General features: G+C 38.8%; 1 long non-coding RNA gene across 1 annotated transcript; it reads left to right on the plus strand.

Annotated features, from left to right (window-relative positions):
- The first annotated feature begins 3,831 nt into the window (after positions 1-3,831).
- LOC136844274 (uncharacterized) lies at positions 3,832-5,978 on the plus strand. Its single transcript, XR_010854800.1, has 2 exons — positions 3,832-3,960; positions 5,600-5,978. It is a non-coding gene; the product is annotated as an uncharacterized lncRNA (long non-coding RNA).
- Positions 5,979-11,834: the final 5,856 nt, after the last annotated feature.

An 11,834-nucleotide genomic window follows, 5' to 3' on the forward strand; every position in this document is an offset into this window, starting at 1 on the left:
AAAGCCATTGATATTAATGATTATCCCTCTGTGTGTGTGTATACACACACACACACACACATCACGTGTAACAGATATATATATATATATATATATATATATATATATATATATATATATATATATATACATATACATATACATACATACATACGATTGAATAATGTTTCAGATGCAATACTTTTCCATTTCGTATGTTAATTCAGTTTACTGCAGTCAATCAAAAGTGAAAAAAATATAAATCGATGGTTCACGAGAAAGGAAGTAAATTGACATAAATGCAATTAACAACCCGTGCAAAAAGGAGGAAACGGTGAAATATAATGTAACTGGAGAAATTAAAAGAGAGAGAGAGAGAGAGAGAGAGAGAGAGAGAGAGAGAGAGAGAGAGAAGAGGTATCTGACGAATGGTTTCACCCCATCGGATAAATGCTTCGTTGAAGTCCTCTGCCTTTTTTTTTTAATGATATCAAGATATACGATGTGTCGAAGCAATGCTTACTCTTTCTGTTCCCTTCCTCGCCTCGTTCGTTCGTTCGTTGGAGAGAGAGAGAGAGAGAGAGAGAGAGAGAAGTATTCCGTCCTAGCGGTTGCGAACATTTCCCTCGCAAGAGAGAGAGAGAAGTATTCCGTCCCAGCGGTTGCGAACATTTCCCTCGCAATGAATGTAGAAATTAGACTTGCGAATGACTAAGTACTTGAGCTGAACGAGGAATCCGTGATAAATGAGGAAAAGGGAGAGGCAGAAAAAGGAAAGGAATCGGGTGATTGACGGCCGGAGCCCATTTTGATGGAAATGAGATGGGGCAAGTGAGACGGGACGGAGATCAAGCGAAAGGAAATGAAAGGTTCGTGGAAGGGGTTGGACACAAAATAACGGGCAAGTGAGAATATGAGAAAGGTATATGAAACGATTATATGTAAATACTGAGGATGGTGGGGTGGGGGTGGGAATAAACCACTTTTAATTAGTTGCAATCTGCCGCCTTTGTAGTCATCACCGACGTCACGAACTTTGGTGTTAGGTAACATCTAACACAATATGTCATAGGACAAATCACCATAGATGGCCATAAAAGTGAAAGAACTAGTCGGGTATATGTATTTATACAAAATTTCTATTATTTTTTTAACACACTATTTCTAATTGAAAACCATTGGGCATTCTTTTAATCATCTCAGCAATAATAATGATACAAAATATGCCTATAACAACTAACTTTGTTTTGGCACTGAAAATTCTGCAACAAAAAAAGATCAAATGAACCCTTTTTAACTGAATCTTTGAAAAAACCTAATTTCCTCAAAGGTATCAAGGGCGATAGCAAATGGTCCACTGAAGTCTTCAGAGAAGACAAATATTGGTAAGCCAGGATGTTTGAGAGAGCTATAATTAAGTTTGAATGTCACACTACGGAATACTAGAGGTCTCTTATGATGTTTATGGTAACAGTCGTCTGGGGAATGGTTTATAGATGCTGATTCTCAAAATTTTAAGAAAGGCTAATACTGCTTATCAATGACACACTAAATTTTCTTAATTTTTCATGACCTTTCTCAACTAACGTTTACGTGTCTTTTGTTGATCCTTGTGTGTTTATTTGTGTTTTATCTGCATATGACTCCTGTGTGGTTTGTTTTCCTTTCTTTCACGCATGACCTTTCTATTCTACAGAACTCGTTTACCAAGCGAATGATAATTTTGGCTTATTCCATAAGAATGTGTGGTCATATTGGATACAACAGTAACTAGTGTTCTGGCCACCTGAAAGGTCGTTGGTCCTGAATCACAGAACCAATTCGGAATCTTCAGTAAACAGGTTCTCCTAGATCAGACTCGGAGGGCAGGTCTTCATTGGCACAAACTGCTGCGCTCTCAGATTCACCACTCTCCGAAAATGTAGGAAATCGAAATTTGAACACCTTACGTAATTTACCATTTCGTCGGAGATAGTCTTAGGACTGGGGGTTAAATATAATTGAAGATTAGTAAGCATGTGAAAAAATCTCAGTTTGTTTTGGAATGATCAAATTAGAGAGACTGGTTTTGCCGACGTTGACCATTTTTGTGACCTTGTATACTGGTCAGTGTCACGATCATTCTGCTAATAACAAAAGGACACCAGTGCATTTCTGTCAAAATTCATGAGCTAATAATAATAATAATAATAATAATAATAATAATAATAATAATAATAATAATAATAAAATCCCAGTGGATCTTTCTTGTTTATCCGCCCAGGGTGGGGGACGTGGTAGATAGGGGAGACATGACACATCTGCCCTCCTCCTGCAAACCTGTTTGTCCGCTCCTGGTAGGCCGGGGTAGGTAGGGGATCGGGAGGGTAGGGGAGACATGACAGGCAGCGCCGGGTTCCAGCGCAGCCCAGCGCGCTCCATCAAGCTTGTGATGATAATAGTAGCAAAGGTAAGAAGGATTAGCAAAGGCCAAGGATTCTTTTCAGGGGAAGAAAAGATTATTAAATTAGACTGCTACACATTAAAGGAAAGCTTATTCCTCGGAAATGAAGATACACTCTTGTTCCTAGATGATTCAAAGAGGCTTGAGTAGCAGCAGGAGAAGAAGCTGGCATGACTATCGCTTGTTCTCACTGACAGATGCTCAGGTTATATCGTTCCTTTTAAAGACTTTGCCAAGAGTTAAAGTTAAGTAAAGCTTAGTTTAACCAGACCACTGAGCTGATTAACAGCTCTCCTAATGCTGGCCCGAAGGATTAGACTTTTTTTACGTGGCTAAGAACCAGTTGGTTACCTGGCAACGGGACCTACAGCTTATTGTGGAGTCCGAACCACATTATACCGAGAAATGAATTTCTATCACCAGAAATAAATTCCTCTCATTCTTCATTGGCCAGCCGGAGATTCGAACGCGGGCCCTGCAGAGTGTTAGCCGAGAACAATACCGACCAGTCCAACGAAGAACTTTTGCCAAGAGTCGTTAACTGGTTTATAGCCTTCTATGGAAGTCATGCTTTTACTCTGATTTTTCTTTTCAAGGGTCTGCAGGATGCCTGCAAGCTTATCATTGTATTACACAAACACGCTTTTTGGTGTCTCTGAATACCTTGCAGAGAAAATTTGGCGCGAAGTAGACTATTTCCGGCAATATCAAACTCGTGCATATCTGTGTCAACGTAACATCAATTAATCGAGCACGCGAGACTTCATTTCTGTGGCAATACTGATAAAAAAAAGTACAGGCTTCCCGGTGTCAGTGTCGGCGGAAAGACTTCTAAAGAATTCCAGAAACCTTCGCGCAACACCGTCCTTTAAAGAGAAGTTTCATTGAATTCTGTTATAATTTTCTACATGAACCAAGCTCCAATATTTCCCATTGTAGCTATAAAAATGTTATGGTTTTGGATATATCTAATTTCAAGGATTTTTAAGATGTACTTGAGAAAGAGGCCAAGTATATAGGGTTCATGATCAGTTAGACTTAAAAGGGAATTTTTTATTAATTCATTTAGATGGTTACAAATGAACCACAAACCATTGCACTATTTTAGGATCACTGACGCGATCCAGATCTGGCATGAGGAAGTTTTTCAGGTTTCAAGTGAATCACAAATTTAATCTTTATTTGAGATATCAAAATGCTTGCTAGTTACTTCAAACAGTTCACTGTCGGGAACTTTGTGAAATCTCCATTTAAATCAGCAGAATACTATTTAGAAAAGTTCCCTTTCACTGAGAAAGCATCGCTGGCAACGAAAACGTTAGGTGACGGTTGATCCTTTCTCGGAAAAGGTTTTTGGGGGAGGAATATTTACTCTTCCTTTCAAAAGCCCTTTGCCGCAGATAGGGTTTCGAGAATATCCCCGTTTTCCATCCGGCTTGACATATCGACTTCACCTCCCTCTGGGCAGCCATGCACAGCACGCAGTAAATCCTGCTGCAGTCGAAGGACACTACAGTACACTGCTGCACGTTTTCCAGGTAAGACTCTTAATCACTGATGAAACTAAATCATTCTTAAGAATGACTCAACGTCCAACTCCTCTCACGGGGCTAAAAAATATAATATTTTATTTTTAATTGACTAGAAATACCTATCGTTCATTTCTGTAACGACTGTATCTCATTGTTAAACTTCACCGAAGGATATTGTTTTCCGATTTCCGGAGTTCAATGAGGAACTGTGAAACATTACGTCACGCTCTTAGTGGCATTCAATAGTGTTCCCCTTTGTGCTGCGATGAAAAGAATATCGGAAATTGATCTGATGCGGTTGTTAAAAAAAAAAAAGGTTGGCGATATTGTAAAATAAGTGGCAGAGGTTGAAGTCTAAGAGGATTTTAATGATGTTTTAATTCTGGTACTGAAAAGTCTTTAGGAAACAATCAGAACATTCATAGTGAAATTTGCTGCGATATAACTATTACAATAAAAGAAAATTCAAAATACACAAAAAATAGAAAAAGCTTCTAAATGGATTGCTTTTGACCTTCATACTGTTTAATACACCTTGTGCTGAGTACTAACACACTAAATATAAGCCAAGAGTTCTTCATGAGTCCCATTCACTTCTGCAGTAAAAGGGACCTTGGGTAATTTTTTCAATAAAATTTTACATCAGTAATAAAATTATGATTATGGAGTTATCAGAAATGAAACAGGCACAGTAAAATGTTCTCTAGTTAATGGATCATTATTACAATTGCTTTACACCCCGTTCCAGAACTGTATAGCTCTTGGTTACAATTATTCATATTTTCCGTGACTTTTATCTTGAATAACTACGATAATTCCATACACAGTGCGTTGCCGTTGCCACGTAGGAAGTATGTTAAAGATGAAAAAGGGATTCATGAAACTTTTAAATTCGATAAGTTTGAAGCCGTAAACTCCCCAACGGTAAAAGGATTCATGTGTTCTCTTATCTGTGATAAGAAAGATATCGGGGAGAGTGATAGAAGTTCATCCGTTCGTTGAGATGAACGCAAGAGAGCCTGCTCGTGCGGTGGCAACTCATTCCTAAATTTAGATCACAGAATAGATTTTAGGAATGGTGCCATAGTACTGAATACAGGAGTCCAATACCAGGAGGAGAGTAGTGGAAGGGGCATTAATTCAATTGTTAGCGAGTAGAGACTCTCAGTAATAACAAATCATTTAGTGAATAGGATTGTATCTTGGTCATCATATTTCAAATTTTAGTTTTCTGTAAAAGAAAACTATTGTGCCGGCTTTGTCTGTCCGTCCGCACTTTTTTCTGTCCGCCCTCAGATCGTAAAAACTACTGAGGCTAGCGGGTTGTAAATCGCTATTTTGATCATCCACCCTCCAATAATCAAACATACCAATTGCAGCCCTCCAACCTCAGTAGTTTTTATTTTATTTAGGTTTTAGCCAAAATCGTGCTTCTGGCAACGATTTAGGTTTAAAGTTCCACGGGCAGCGGTTCAAAATCGAGACCACCGAGAGATAATCTATTTTTAGTGGCCTTGATTATACGCTTCCGCTGTACAGAAAACTCGATTGCACGAAGAAACTTCGGCGCATTTATTACTTGTTTATTCCAAAGTTTGACACAGCCACAAATAATCCTGTGGTTTTCTTTATCTCTTATTCACAGGCTCAGGATGAGGTTGATTTGCAAGTGAGTCTTCATGTGGGCACACATACTGACCAAGGAGGGCCATCCTTAAGCACTTAATAGGATAATTACAAGATCAAAAATCAAACGACCATCCGCCCCTTCGGAGATCGTTGAGGATGTGGAACCGACTGTCTCAAATTCTTACCTGACAAGGTACAATTCATCCATGACGTAACAATCGTTGAATTGCCCTTTAGACTATCTAAATTTCTCATTTTTAGAATGTTTGCGCTTTTGCGTTATTCTGTTTTATGACTATTTGTCATTTATGCATCTTGCAGCCTAGTAGGCATGTTGAAAAACATGAAAAACCTCTTGTTATTATAGTAAGAAAAATACATATGTATATAGACCAGATGATCTTTTAATTATCCACCAAAACTTTACGCGATAGTGATATTAATATTTCAAAAGTACTTGTTAACTATTGTCCATTCACTCTATTCTTAGGAATAATTACAAATCCAACTCTAGGCTACTCCAAGAAACGATATTCATTGTTGTGCTTAGAAACGGTCCGAGCTGAGCCTTTAATGGAAAACCCATTGCACATTGTGACTGAAGTGTTATGGCTTCAGTATAAACACCTCTTTCCCATCTGAAACTTCAAAACTCTAAACCCAAATACTGAAGGGAGGATGACGAGGGTAACAATAAAAGAACGAAGAATAAGCTACGAAAAGGTAGAATAAAAATCACTCATATCAATATTTAATATACTGTATACTCATAAACTAAACGTTTTACCTCATTCATAACACAATAACTTAAACCTTGAATCCTTAGCTTGTGCGTATATGTAAGAACATATTATACTTCCATTTTCTGAAAGCACTACTATGACTATTGCAATTGAGCTAACACAAAATAAGATTCATACGCATTTTTATTTGTACTTACGTATATATGAACTTTTTTTCATATAAATTATAAGGAAAAGTACGAGTTCCACCTGAATCAGAAGAGAGTCTTCAAACCCGCCGTGATATTGTCGCTGCATGACATCACCGTCATTTCAGGAGACGCACAGTATGCGGCTTCTGTTCATGACAACCAAACTCAAGGGAGCGACTAATAATGATTCCCCTTTCCTGGGACATTGGTTTTATTATAATGTGTAAAATACAGAAGGACAAAGGAAAGAATTTAGACTGTACAGCATGTAACAACTGGCGCAAACTATTCAAAGACATTCCGTTTGGTGATATTAAGTTTCTTCCTGAAACACTGTTTCGAATGCCTGGAGGCATAGAATTTGAAAAGGTTTCCCATAAACATGTTGCTTTTTACCATTAGGATTTGCTCTCAAAGGAATATTACATAAGCAAGTCAACAATGATTTCTGCTGAAGGGAAAGCTGTACCCATTAACTAAAGAAGAAGCCAATGGGACCAGTAACAGAACGCTCGGCACAAGGTCTAGGGCACTGGTTCTCAACCTTATTATTACCACGCCCCTTCAAAGAGCTGGTCCTTCCCTCCACGCCCCCCTTGCATCTATGAGTAAAATTCCCTCCCAAATTCAGAGGAAAATAAAAAAAAAAAGAGAAAGCGAGTCGAACTAGAGTGGTAGACTATAGGAAACTAACGTTAAAAGGCGATATTTTTTCTTTTTTTTTATAAACTTCTGGATATTAGTTCCTCACTCTTGTTAAGAAAATAACGAATACAATTCTGGAATTTTTAAATTTTCCCTAGGCCTCGCGCCTCCCTTGAAAATTGCTGACGTCCCCCAGGTTGAGAACCACTGGTCTAGGGAATATGTAAACGATGGAGAAAGAGACAGAAAAGACTTGCCCGCGTTTTCAAAGTCAGAAAGACTCTGGGACGACAGTTATTGCAAAGTTAAATAGTGGAGGAAAAGAAACAAACTACCAGCCAGAGTAATTCTAGGGGTCTTTTTTTCTTTTCTGCACAGCAAATCGGGTAAGTCATGATCTGGTGAGTATTGTGAAATCGGCAAGGTGGATGAAATCTCTATTACCTCAGTGGAGCAGCCCGTTTTTGGTAAGGTCACCCTCTCAGTGTAATAACGGAGTTTTTGGTAAGGTCACCCTCTCAGTGTAATAACGGCGTTTTTGGTAAGGTCACCCTCTCGGTGTAATAACGGCGTTTTTGGTAAGGTCACCCTCTCAGTGTAATAACGGAGTTTTTGGTAAGGTCACCATCTCAGTGTAATAACGGAGTTTTTGGTAAGGTCACCCTCTCAGTGTAATAAAGGCGTTTTTGGTAAGGTCACCCTCTCAGTGTAATAACGGAGAACTCCGCGTCTATGACCTGGTCAGAAGAGGCAACCTTCCGGAGAAGTGTTTGGGTAATTTAGATAAGAGGTAAGCTTGGCGTCATAGATTAAATGAATGGCCTTTAATTCAATCCATCTAATGGCCTGTCCACACTAGCCGGAATGCCCGACGGGCACTTCCAGCTGTTTATATTTTCTCTCGCTTCTGAAGCAGTGTTACCAGACAATCGCATCGTTTTGGCTCCATACTCGGTCAGTCAGTACAGTGGAACGGGTTATGGGAACAGTGTTTGCCCGTCGGGCAGTGCCCGCTAGTGTGGACAGGGCTTTAGAAAGAAAAAAGATGGAGGAATCTCTACTATTTGAGAGCAACACAGTAAATAGGAAAGGGTAAGGCAAGCATGAAATTATGAGTGCTAAACATCTTAATACAAAATGAAGGCTGAATATACAGTAACCACTTGCAGTTAAGGTGTGCGGTTTGCTTTTTTATTTTCTCAGATCCCAGCCAAACGAATATGCTCTGTGAGACCCGCAAACCCACTTGCCATATGCACAATAATGCAGAGGCATTCTGGAATATTTCTACGGCGCACTCCATATTGATTCTTAAATACATACTGTCATAACACTCCGAGGATGACAGTCTTAAATTTTTTCTTGAAATTCTAAAGATTTTCAATCCTGATCACAAGTGGGCCTGCAGATTTAAAGGCTCGAAAACTAACATTCGAATCACATCTTGACTTGAATAACTTTAATCTTTCTGTAGCTGCTCTAATGTTTACTCCATCCAATGGCTGTTTTATATGCAGCAAGTCTTTCAATTATTCTAAACACCCAGTCTTGATAGTTAGATGAGTCATTACTTATATTTAAACATTATTTTAGCTTTGATAGGGAGCCCGTGCAACTCAAACAACACGGGAGCAATCCTGTCCCGAGGTGGAACGTCCTAATAAGGATGTTTTACAGCTTCCGAAAAGTTTCTTATTCTGTATCAAATGGCAGTGGAGAGATTGAGCTCCTCTTTCTAAATGTGTACACAGATTTTTAGAAAGATCTTACTGAAATGTCTGTAAGATCTTTTATTTACTTGAATACAAGGTACAGCATGACATATTTTCCAGACCTTGTTACCACAAATCAACCAGGCGTAACGCAGACCGGGATAACCGCATTCATCATTCTTCCCAGTTTTGTTGCGTTTCCTTCTCACAATTCCCGTGGTTCTGTTTCTTCAAATAAACAAAACTTTCGTAATGATCAGAAAACTGTAGCTTTGCACACATTTAGTCTCAAAATCTTGCTTACATAACGTTTAAAATGAATGTGGATTGAATATGAAGGCACTACGCCTGAAAGGGTTAACGTGTCCCATGCAGGCTAATGGATGTGCAAACATTAAACGCACTGCGGACCCTCCAGAATGTTTGCAAGCATTTATGCCTGTCTTGCTCACACATCAATCGGTATATCCATTTACTGAAAATGCAGGTTTTTCAGAAATTTCTTCCCCTTATGTAAATATGTAAAAGAATGGTAAAACGTTTTCTTATTGAAATGCACGGTGCTGTAAGTCAGTCAAGGAATGTTCATTCATTTATGTTACGACAAAATGTTTGACGAGAGAGGAATTGAACAAGCAAAGCAAACATCACTGATGAGTAATTCTTGATACAGTAGTTTCCAATAAAAATAATATTGAGATTACATATGAGTTATTCACACACACACACACACACACACACACAGAGAGAGAGAGAGAGAGAGAGAGAGAGAGAGAGAGAGAGAGAGAGAGTTTACCACAAACGAAAGATGACACTCATCATTCTAAGCGGTTGAAATGTGAAAGCAAATGGGAAACAATTTCCTCAGACGATGTTTTTGCACAGCATTTTCCTCCTCCATTGGTTTTCTGTCTGTCGTCATTTTCCAGCTATTCAGCTATTTTGGGAGAACGCAATTTATAGGAAAAAGCATGCGAGCCTTTTGTCATGACATGTGAGGTTTCGACGACAGTTCCCAATTGGAAGTATATTGGATTTGAAATTGTATACAAACAACTGCAGAGGTTGTACGTTTTTTCCTATCAGAAATCGCTCTTCTGAATAAAAATTGTCATCTGTCAGGTGTAAACACAATTGTAAATTTCATGTGCAACCACTGACGTCCAAATAAAACACCCGTACATGTAAACGTAAGTGGGGCCCTTATGAAGATGTAGGTTCATTTAGACGTACAATTTGTTCCTTCCAGGTGTGTGTGTGTGTGTGTGTGTGTGTGTGTGAAACCAATTCTTAACTACACTTAGCTAAAGTACTAAGGAGTGTGTTTGGGTATTAAAAAAAAATAGAAAAGGCATTGGAGCTCTTCAGCAACTCAGTGAAATTGGAAAAGACTGAAACGAAATATATGATATTCTTCCTTATTAGAGAAGAATACATACCACGTTATTCTGATCTTACTTTATTCAACTGCTTAAACTTTCCAGCTCTGTTTGAAATATGTTAGTTCAACTTTCGAGCTTCCATAAGTGGGTAATATTTTTCATGAGAAGAGAGGCTCAAAATAAATCTATTGAAAAATTTAGATGATTTAGAATTATGTATTATTACAACGCAAACAAAAAGGTACAGGGCATAAGTAGTTGAAAATTTAAGATTTTACCTATGGTTTTTATGCCTTTTCAAGTTGTTCGCGTCTCTTCTAATTTATCGCTTTGAAACTAAGAAGTTTATTAAATTCATTTAGGTTAACAGTGCCAACATAACTCACTCAAAAATGAACTGAAGGGCTGCTATGCAATAATTTTAGCTTGGAATTCTGATTTTATCTTTTCACACACACTGTAGTGTAATCGTGAGGAGACATGGGATGGCAACTCTTTATCCTTATAGGATAAAGATTCTAGAGAGAACAGAATATGATACAGAATTTAGGCCAAGGGCCAAGCGCTGGGACCTGTGAGGTCATTCAGGCCTAACACGGAAATTGACAGTAAAAAGGTTAGAAAGGTGTAACAGGAGGAAAACTTCGCAGTTGCACTATGGAACAACTGTTAGGAGAGGGTGGCAAGCAAGATGGAAGAAATAGAATATGAACGGAGGTCCAGTAAAAGGAATGAAAGGGGTCGCGGCTGGCGGCTGAAAGGAGGCTGCAAAGAGCCTTGAGTAATGGCTACAGTGCACTGCATGAGGTGCACTGATGGCACTAACCCCCTAAGGGAAATAAAGATTCTAAGAAGCAGTTGTATATTGTACGCCCGTGTCTCACACCCAGACCTACATAAACAGCAAAATAGTAATTCTTTCATTTGCTTATTTCGTACTTCCGGAATACCTTCGACACTGAATCTCAGACAATTCTAACACAAACTGTTTCTATGCTCAGGTGCGCCACATGTAGTTTATTTCTCTTTAAGCTCATAATTCACAGTCACTTGTTTTATAATAAATAATTCATCCACACACGCACACACACAGCCTCTTTTGTCTCACTCCACGTTCCTCTTCCCCTATAAATCCATTTGTCATTTGTTTTAATTTCCCAAAAATAATCTTACCGTCATCTTCCCTGACATGGCAGGCTATTCGGGCCCATCCTCTCTTCTAGATAACGTAATAGCTGAGGCAGTGGGTAGACCAAGAAAGTCTTTACGTAAATTGGCGCTTGAACTAGAAACTAAAAGGGGAAAAGAAGAGAAGTTATAGTGCTGTATATTGTGAGTTGAAAAAATCTGGTATCAAGCCATTTCAAGTTATCAGCAAGCCCAGCATCACTCAGCAACAGAGAGAGGAATGTGCATGGTTTTGTGGTTCATTTCTTAAAGCTTGGGATGAAGCTGACTTTCTCCATGTTGCCGCATCAGATGAACTCTTCATTTACACAGTCAGGAAGCCAAATCATAAAAATGACATCATTTGGGCTGCAAAGTTGGTTGATATCAGCGACGACGTGCACTATCGCC

Source organism: Macrobrachium rosenbergii, chromosome 12 (genome assembly GCF_040412425.1).
Source record: "Macrobrachium rosenbergii isolate ZJJX-2024 chromosome 12, ASM4041242v1, whole genome shotgun sequence".
Lineage (NCBI taxonomy): Eukaryota > Metazoa > Arthropoda > Malacostraca > Decapoda > Palaemonidae > Macrobrachium > Macrobrachium rosenbergii.